Source organism: Oncorhynchus tshawytscha, unplaced genomic scaffold, assembly GCF_018296145.1.
Source record: "Oncorhynchus tshawytscha isolate Ot180627B unplaced genomic scaffold, Otsh_v2.0 Un_contig_1538_pilon_pilon, whole genome shotgun sequence".
Taxonomy (NCBI): Eukaryota; Metazoa; Chordata; class Actinopteri; order Salmoniformes; family Salmonidae; genus Oncorhynchus; species Oncorhynchus tshawytscha.
Window position 1 is genome coordinate 17,501 of NW_024609660.1, and position 8,758 is coordinate 26,258.

Consider the following 8,758-nt stretch of genomic DNA (forward strand, 5'->3'; position numbering starts at 1 on the left):
AGAGAGAGGTAGAGAGAGAGAGAGGTAGAGAGAGAGAGAGGTAGAGAGAGAGAGGTAGAGAGAGGTAGAGAGAGGTAGAGAGAGGTGTAGAGAGAGAGAGGTAGAGAGAGAGAGAGGTAGAGAGAGAGAGGTAGAGAGAGAGAGGTAGAGAGAGAGAGAGCAAGGTAGAGAGAGAGAGGTGGAGAGAGGTAGAGAGAGAGGTAGAGAGAGAGAGAGAGGTAGAGAGAGGTAGAGAGAGGGGTAGAGAGAGAGGTAGAGAGAGAGAGGTAGAGAGAGAGAGGTAGAGAGAGAGAGAGAGGGGTAGAGAGAGGTGTAGAGAGAGAGAGAGGTAGAGAGAGAGAGAGGTAGAGAGAGAGAGAGGTAGAGAGAGAGGTAGAGAGAGAGAGGTAGAGAGAGGTAGAGAGAGAGAGGTAGTAGAGAGAGAGAGGTAGAGAGAGGTAGAGAGAGGTGTAGAGAGAGAGAGAGGTAGAGAGAGAGAGGTAGAGAGAGAGAGAGAGAGAGAGCAAGGTAGAGAGAGAGAGGTAGAGAGAGAGAGAGAGGTAGAGAGAGGTAGAGGTAGAGAGAGGTAGAGAGGGGTAGAGAGAGAGAGGTAGAGAGAGAGAGGTAGAGAGAGAGAGAGAGCAAGGTAGAGAGAGAGAGGTAGAGAGAGAGAGAGGTAGAGAGAGGTAGAGAGAGGTAGAGAGGTAGAGAGGGGTAGAGAGAGAGAGAGAGAGAGAGAGAGAGAGAGAGAGAGAGACATGAATTAAAACATTAATAATCAGGCCCACAGAAGTAAACCTACGGAGGAGCGGCTTCTATGAAGGAACTGTGAATGTCTTTGTACTTCAGAGAGTTAGCTTAACGTTGGACCAGAGCCAGCTAACTAACAAGTTTGTGTAAAATTAAAACATGTCTTACCTTTTTGTAGTTAATGAATGCAATGTGAAACGTGATAACTATAGTACCCTTAACATTGAAAAAGTTAATCCATTCTTCTCTAATTTAACATCTCTCTCCCTAATTTCTGAATCACACATGTAACATCAGTAGGCTACAGGAGACTATGCTTCAGAGAGGGGAGGGGCTACAGTAGACTATGCTTCAGGGGGAGGGGCTACAGGAGACTATATGTTGGAGGGGGCGGGGCTACAGGAGACTATGCTTCAGAGAGGGAGGGGCTACAGTAGACTATGCTTCAGGGGGAGGGGCTACAGGAGACTATATGTTGGAGGGGGCGGGGCTACAGGAGACTATGCTTCAGAGAGGGGAGGGGCTACAGTAGACTATGCTTCAGAGGGGGAAGATACTACAGTAGACTATGCCTTGGAAGGGGGAGGGGTTACTGTAGACTATGTCTCGGAAAGGGGAGGGGCTACAGTAGACTATGCCTCAGAGGGGGAGGGGCTACAGTAGACTATGCTTCGGAGGGGAGGGGCTACAGTAACGTGTGCCTTGGAGGGGGAGGGGCTACAGTAAACTATGCTTCGGAGGGATATGCTTCGGGGGAGGCTACTATGCTACAGTAGACTATGCTTCGGGGGGGAGGGGCTCCTATGCTACTATACAGGACAATAAAAAAATCACAGAACGTAAAGGACATTGGAGAAGGAAAGGGAGGGGGTAGAAATTATATTAGAGAAGGAAAGGGAGAGGGTAATAGAAAGGGTATAGAAGGAAAGGGAGGAAGTAGTAGAAAAGGTATATAGAAGGAAAGGGAGGAGGTAGTGGAAAGGGTATAGAAGGAAAGGGAGGAGGTAGTAGAAAGGGTATAGGAGGAAAGGGAGGAGGTAGGTGAAAGGGTATAGGAGGAAAGGGAGGAGGTAGTAGAAAGGGTATAGAAGGAAAGGGAGGAAGTAGTAGAAAGGGTATATAGAAGGAAAGGGAGGAGGTAGTAGAAAAGGTATAGAAGGAAAGGGAGGAGGTAGTAGAAAGGGGATATAGAAGGAAAGGGAGGAGGTAGTAGAAAAGGTATAGAAGGAAAGGGAGGAGGTAGTAGAAAGGGGATATAGAAGGAAAGGGAGGAGGTAGTAGAAAGGGTATAAGGAAAGGGAGGAGGTAGTAGAAAGGGTATAGAAGGAAAGGGAGGTGGTAGTAGAAAGGGGATATAGAAGGAAAGGGAGGAGGTAGTAGAAAGGGTATAGAAGGAAAGGGAGGAGGTAGTAGAAAGGGTATAGAAGGAAATGGAGGAGGTAGTAGAAAGGGTATATAGAAGGAAAGGGAGGAGGTAGTAGAAAGGGTATAGAAGGAAAGGGAGGAGGTAGTAGAAAAGGGATATAGAAGGAAAGGGAGGAGGTAGTAGAAAGGGTATAGAATGAAAGGGCGTACAATATAAGAAGAGTTAGGGGAGGACAGCTTTGACTCTCGTCTTTCTCTTTCACTGTGTGTGTGTGTGTGTGTGTGTGTGTGTGTGTGTGTGTGTGTGTGTGTGTGTGTGTGTGTGTGTGTGTGTGTGTTCATAAGTACCCCTAGTAAATGTACGATGCAGTGACTGTGACAAAACAAGATAATCACATTGCATAGGGCTTAATAAAAAGCCAGGGAATGAAGCAACCTGAACAACAACATCAAGGGTTCCGTGTAATAATCCCACTTATAGTCAGAGCGGTGGAGGTCGCTGCCGTTTCAGATGAGGGAGGATGATTTTTTTTTTAATGAGCATGGCCTTATTTCTATTACATCATGATGGATGACTGTCATTCATATTCCATTCACCCAGTTCAATGTAACAGTGATAGGTTCAGGCTACTACAGGATGCTCTAATGTTCCATTCACCCAGTTCAATGTAACAGTGATAGGTTCAGGCTACTACAGGATGCTCTAATGTTCCCTATACCCAGTTCAATGTAACAGTGATAGGTTCAGGCTACTACAGGATGCTCTAATGTTCCATTCACCCAGTTCAATGTAACAGTGATAGGTTCAGGCTACTACAGGATGCTCTAATGTTCCATTCACCCAGTTCAATGTAACAGTGATAGGTTCAGGCTACTACAGGATGCTCTAATGTTCCATTCATCCAGTTCAATGTAACAGTGATAGGTTCAGGCTACTACAGGATGCTCTAATGTTCCATTCACCCAGTTCAATGTAACAGTGATAGGTTCAGGCTACTACAGGATGCTCTAATGTTCCATTCACCCAGTTCAATGTAACAGTGATAGGTTCAGGCTACTACAGGATGCCCTAATGTTCCATTCACCCAGTTCAATGTAACAGTGATAGGTTCAGGCTACTACAGGATGCTCTAATGTTCCATTCACCCAGTTCAATGTAACAGTGATAGGTTCAGGCTACTACAGGATGCTCTAATGTTCCCTATACCCAGTTCAATGTAACAGTGATAGGTTCAGGCTACTACAGGATGCCCTAATGTTCCCTATACCCAGTTCAATGTAACAGTGATAGGTTCAGGCTACTACAGGATGCTCTAATGTTCCCTATACCCAGTTCAATGTAACAGTGATAGGTTCAGGCTACTACAGGATGCTCTAATGTTCCATTCATCTAGTTCAATGTAACAGTGATAGGTTCAGGCTACTACATGATGCCCTAATGTTCCATTCATCTAGTTCAATGTAACAGTGATAGGTTCAGGCTACTACAGGATGCCCTAATGTTCCATTCATCTAGTTCAATGTAACAGTGATAGGTTCAGGCTACTACAGGATGCCCTAATGTTCCATTCATCTAGTTCAATGTAACAGTGATAGGTTCAGGCTACTACAGGATGCCCTAATGTTCCATTCACCCAGTTCAATGTAACAGTGATAGGTTCAGGCTACTACAGGATGCTCTAATGTTCCCTATACCCAGTTCAATGTAACAGTGATAGGTTCAGGCTACTACAGGATGCCCTAATGTTCCATTCACCCAGTTCAATGTAACAGTGATAGGTTCAGGCTACTACATGATGCTCTAATGTTCCATTCACCCAGTTCAATGTAACAGTGATAGGTTCAGGCTACTACAGGATGCCCTAATGTTCCCTATACCCATCGTGAGGTTGATACAACCTAGCCTATGAATGACAGTTTACAACATACAGTACTGTAGGTGAGGGATTCCAGGTCCGAAGTAAATATATTAGGAAAATATAAGAAAAAGATATTTGAAGAAAAAGATGTAAAAAGATATATACAAGGAACACGACAGGATAAAGACGTCTGACTGCTACGCCATCTTGGAAGATGAGTAAGCAGCTACATGCAAACAGAGATTTCATTCATAGTAGCCACATACAAACAGAGTTTTCATTCATAGTAGCTATATACAAACAGAGTTTTCATTCATAGTAGCTACATACATACAAACAGAGATTTCATTCATAGTAGCTACATACAAACAGAGTTTTCATTCATAGCAGCCACATACATACAAACAGAGGTTTCATTCATAGTAGCTACATACAAACAGAGTTTTCATTCATAGCAGCCACATACAAACAGAGTTTTCTTTCATAGTAGCTACATACAAACAGAGTTTTCATTCATAGTAGCTACATACAAACAGAGTTTTCATTCATAGTAGCTACATACAAACAGAGTTTTCATTCATAGCAGCTACATACAAACAGAGTTTTCATTCATAGCAGCTACATACAGTTTTCATTCACAGCAGCTACATACAAACAGAGTTTTCATTCATAGCAGCTACATACAGTTTTAATTCATAGTAGCTACATACAAACAGAGTTTTCATTCATAGCAGCTACATACAAACAGAGTTTTCATTCATAGCAGCTACATACAGTTTCAATTCATAGTAGCTACATACAGTTTTAATTCATAGTAGCTACATACAGTTTTAATTCATAGTAGCTACATACAGTTTTAATTCATAGTAGCTACATACAGTTTTAATTCATAGCAGCTACATACAGTTTTCATTCATAGCAGCTACATACAGTTTTCATTCATAGCAGCTACATACAGTTTTCATTCATAGTAGCTACATACAAACAGAGTTTTCTTTCATAGCAGCTACATACAAACAGAGTTTTCATTCATAGCAGCTACATACAGTTTTCATTCATAGCAGCTATATACAAACAGAGTTTTCATTCATAGCAGCTACATACAGTTTTCATTCATAGCAGCTACATACAAACAGAGATTCCATTCATAGCAGCTACATGCAAACAGTGTTTTCTTTCATAGTAGCTACATACAGTTTTCTTTCATAGCAGCCACATACAAACAGTGTTTTCTTTCATAGTAGCTACATACAAACAGAGTTTTCTTTCATAGCAGCTACATACATACAGTTTTCTTTCATAGCAGCTACATACATACAGAGTTTTCTTTCATAGCAGCTACATACATACAGTTTTCTTTCATAGCAGCTACATACAAACAGTGTTTTCTTTCATAGTAGCTACATACAAACAGAGTTTTCTTTCACAGCAGCTACATACATACAGTTTTCTTTCATAGCAGCTACATACATACAGTTTTCTTTCATAGCAGCTACATACATACAGTTTTCTTTCATAGCAGCTACATACATACAGTTTTCTTTCATAGCAGCTACATACATACAGTTTTCTTTCATAGCAGCTACATACATACAGTTTTCTTTCATAGCAGCTACATACAAACAGTGTTTTCTTTCATAGTAGCTACATACATACAGAGTTTTCATTCATAGTAGCTACATACAGTTTTCATTCATAGCAGCTACATACAAACAGAGTTTTCATTCATAGCAGCTACATACAGTTTTCATTCATAGCAGCTACATACAGTTTTCATTCATAGTAGCTACATACAAACAGAGTTTTCATTCATAGCAGCTACATACAGTTTTCATTCATAGCAGCTACATACAGTTTTCATTCATAGCAGCTACATACAGTTTTCATTCATAGTAGCTACATACAAACAGAGTTTTCTTTCATAGCAGCTACATACAAACAGAGTTTTCATTCATAGCAGCTACATACAGTTTTCATTCATAGCAGCTATATACAAACAGAGTTTTCATTCATAGCAGCTACATACAGTTTTCATTCATAGCAGCTACATACAAACAGAGATTCCATTCATAGCAGCTACATGCAAACAGAGTTTTCATTCATAGCAGCTACATACAGTTTTCATTCATAGCAGCTACATACAGTTTTCATTCATAGCAGCTACATACAGTTTTCATTCATAGCAGCTACATACAGTTTTAATTCATAGTAGCTACATACAGTTTTAATTCATAGCAGCTACATACAGTTTTAATTCATAGTAGCTACATACAAACAGAGTTTTCATTCATAGCAGCTACATACAAACAGAGTTTTCATTCACAGCAGCTACATACAAACAGAGTTTTCATTCATAGCAGCTACATACAGTTTTAATTCATAGTAGCTACATACAAACAGAGTTTTCATTCATAGCAGCTACATACAGTTTTAATTCATAGTAGCTACATACAAATAGAGTTTTCATTCATAGCAGCTACATACAAACAGAGTTTTCATTCATAGCAGCTACATACAAACAGAGATTCCATTCATAGCAGCTACATGCAAACAGAGTTTTCATTCATAGCAGCTACATACAGTTTTCATTCATAGCAGCTACATACAGTTTTCATTCATAGTAGCTACATACAAACAGAGTTTTCATTCATAGCAGCTACATACAGTTTTCATTCATAGCAGCTACATACAGTTTTCATTCATAGCAGCTACATACAGTTTTCATTCATAGTAGCTACATACAAACAGAGTTTTCTTTCATAGCAGCTACATACAAACAGAGTTTTCATTCATAGCAGCTACATACAGTTTTCATTCATAGCAGCTATATACAAACAGAGTTTTCATTCATAGCAGCTACATACAGTTTTCATTCATAGCAGCTACATACAAACAGAGATTCCATTCATAGCAGCTACATGCAAACAGAGTTTTCATTCATAGCAGCTACATACAGTTTTCATTCATAGCAGCTACATACAGTTTTCATTCATAGCAGCTACATACAGTTTTCATTCATAGCAGCTACATACAGTTTTCATTCATAGCAGCTACATACAGTTTTCATTCATAGCAGCTACATACAGTTTTCATTCATAGCAGCTACATACAAACAGAGTTTTAATTCATAGCAGCTACATACAGTTTTAATTCATAGCAGCTACATACAAACAGAGTTTTAATTCATAGCAGCTACATACAGTTTTAATTCATAGCAGCTACATACAAACAGAGTTTTAATTCATAGCAGCTACATACAGTTTTCATTCATAGCAGCTACATGCAAACAGAGTTTTCATTCATAGCAGCTACATACAAACAGAGTTTTCATTCATAGCAGCTACATACAAACAGAGATTCCATTCATAGCAGCTACATGCAAACAGAGTTTTAATTCATAGCAGCTACATACAGGTTCAGGCTACTACAGGATGCTCTAATGTTCCATTCACCCAGTTCAATGTAACAGTGATAGGTTCAGGCTACTACAGGATGCCCTAATGTTCCATTCATCCAGTTCAATGTAACAGTGATAGGTTCAGGCTACTACAGGATGCCCTAATGTTCCATTCACCCAGTTCAATGTAACAGTGATAGGTTCAGGCTACTACAGGATGCTCTAATGTTCCCTATACCCAGTTCAATGTAACAGTGATAGGTTCAGGCTACTACAGGATGCTCTAATGTTCCCTATACCCAGTTCAATGTAACAGTGATAGGTTCAGGCTACTACAGGATGCTCTAATGTTCCCTATACCCAGTTCAATGTAACAGTGATAGGTTCAGGCTACTACAGGATGCCCTAATGTTCCATTCATCTAGTTCAATGTAACAGTGATAGGTTCAGGCTACTACATGATGCCCTAATGTTCCATTCATCTAGTTCAATGTAACAGTGATAGGTTCAGGCTACTACAGGATGCCCTAATGTTCCATTCATCTAGTTCAATGTAACAGTGATAGGTTCAGGCTACTACAGGATGCCCTAATGTTCCATTCATCTAGTTCAATGTAACAGTGATAGGTTCAGGCTACTACAGGATGCCCTAATGTTCCATTCACCCAGTTCAATGTAACAGTGATAGGTTCAGGCTACTACAGGATGCTCTAATGTTCCCTATACCCAGTTCAATGTAACAGTGATAGGTTCAGGCTACTACAGGATGCCCTAATGTTCCATTCACCCAGTTCAATGTAACAGTGATAGGTTCAGGCTACTACATGATGCTCTAATGTTCCATTCACCCAGTTCAATGTAACAGTGATAGGTTCAGGCTACTACAGGATGCCCTAATGTTCCCTATACCCATCGTGAGGTTGATACAACCTAGCCTATGAATGACAGTTTACAACATACAGTACTGTAGGTGAGGGATTCCAGGTCCGAAGTAAATATATTAGGAAAATATAAGAAAAAGATATTTGAAGAAAAAGATGTAAAAAGATATATACAAGGAACACGACAGGATAAAGACGTCTGACTGCTACGCCATCTTGGAAGATGAGTAAGCAGCTACATGCAAACAGAGATTTCATTCATAGTAGCCACATACAAACAGAGTTTTCATTCATAGTAGCTATATACAAACAGAGTTTTCATTCATAGTAGGCACATACAAACAGAGTTTTCATTCATAGTAGCTACATACAAACAGAGTTTTCATTCATAGCAGCTACATACAAACAGAGTTTTCATTCATAGTAGCCACATACAAACAGAGTTTTCATTCATAGTAGCCACATACAAACAGAGTTTTCATTCATAGTAGCTACATACAAACAGAGTTTTCATTCATAGTAGCCAC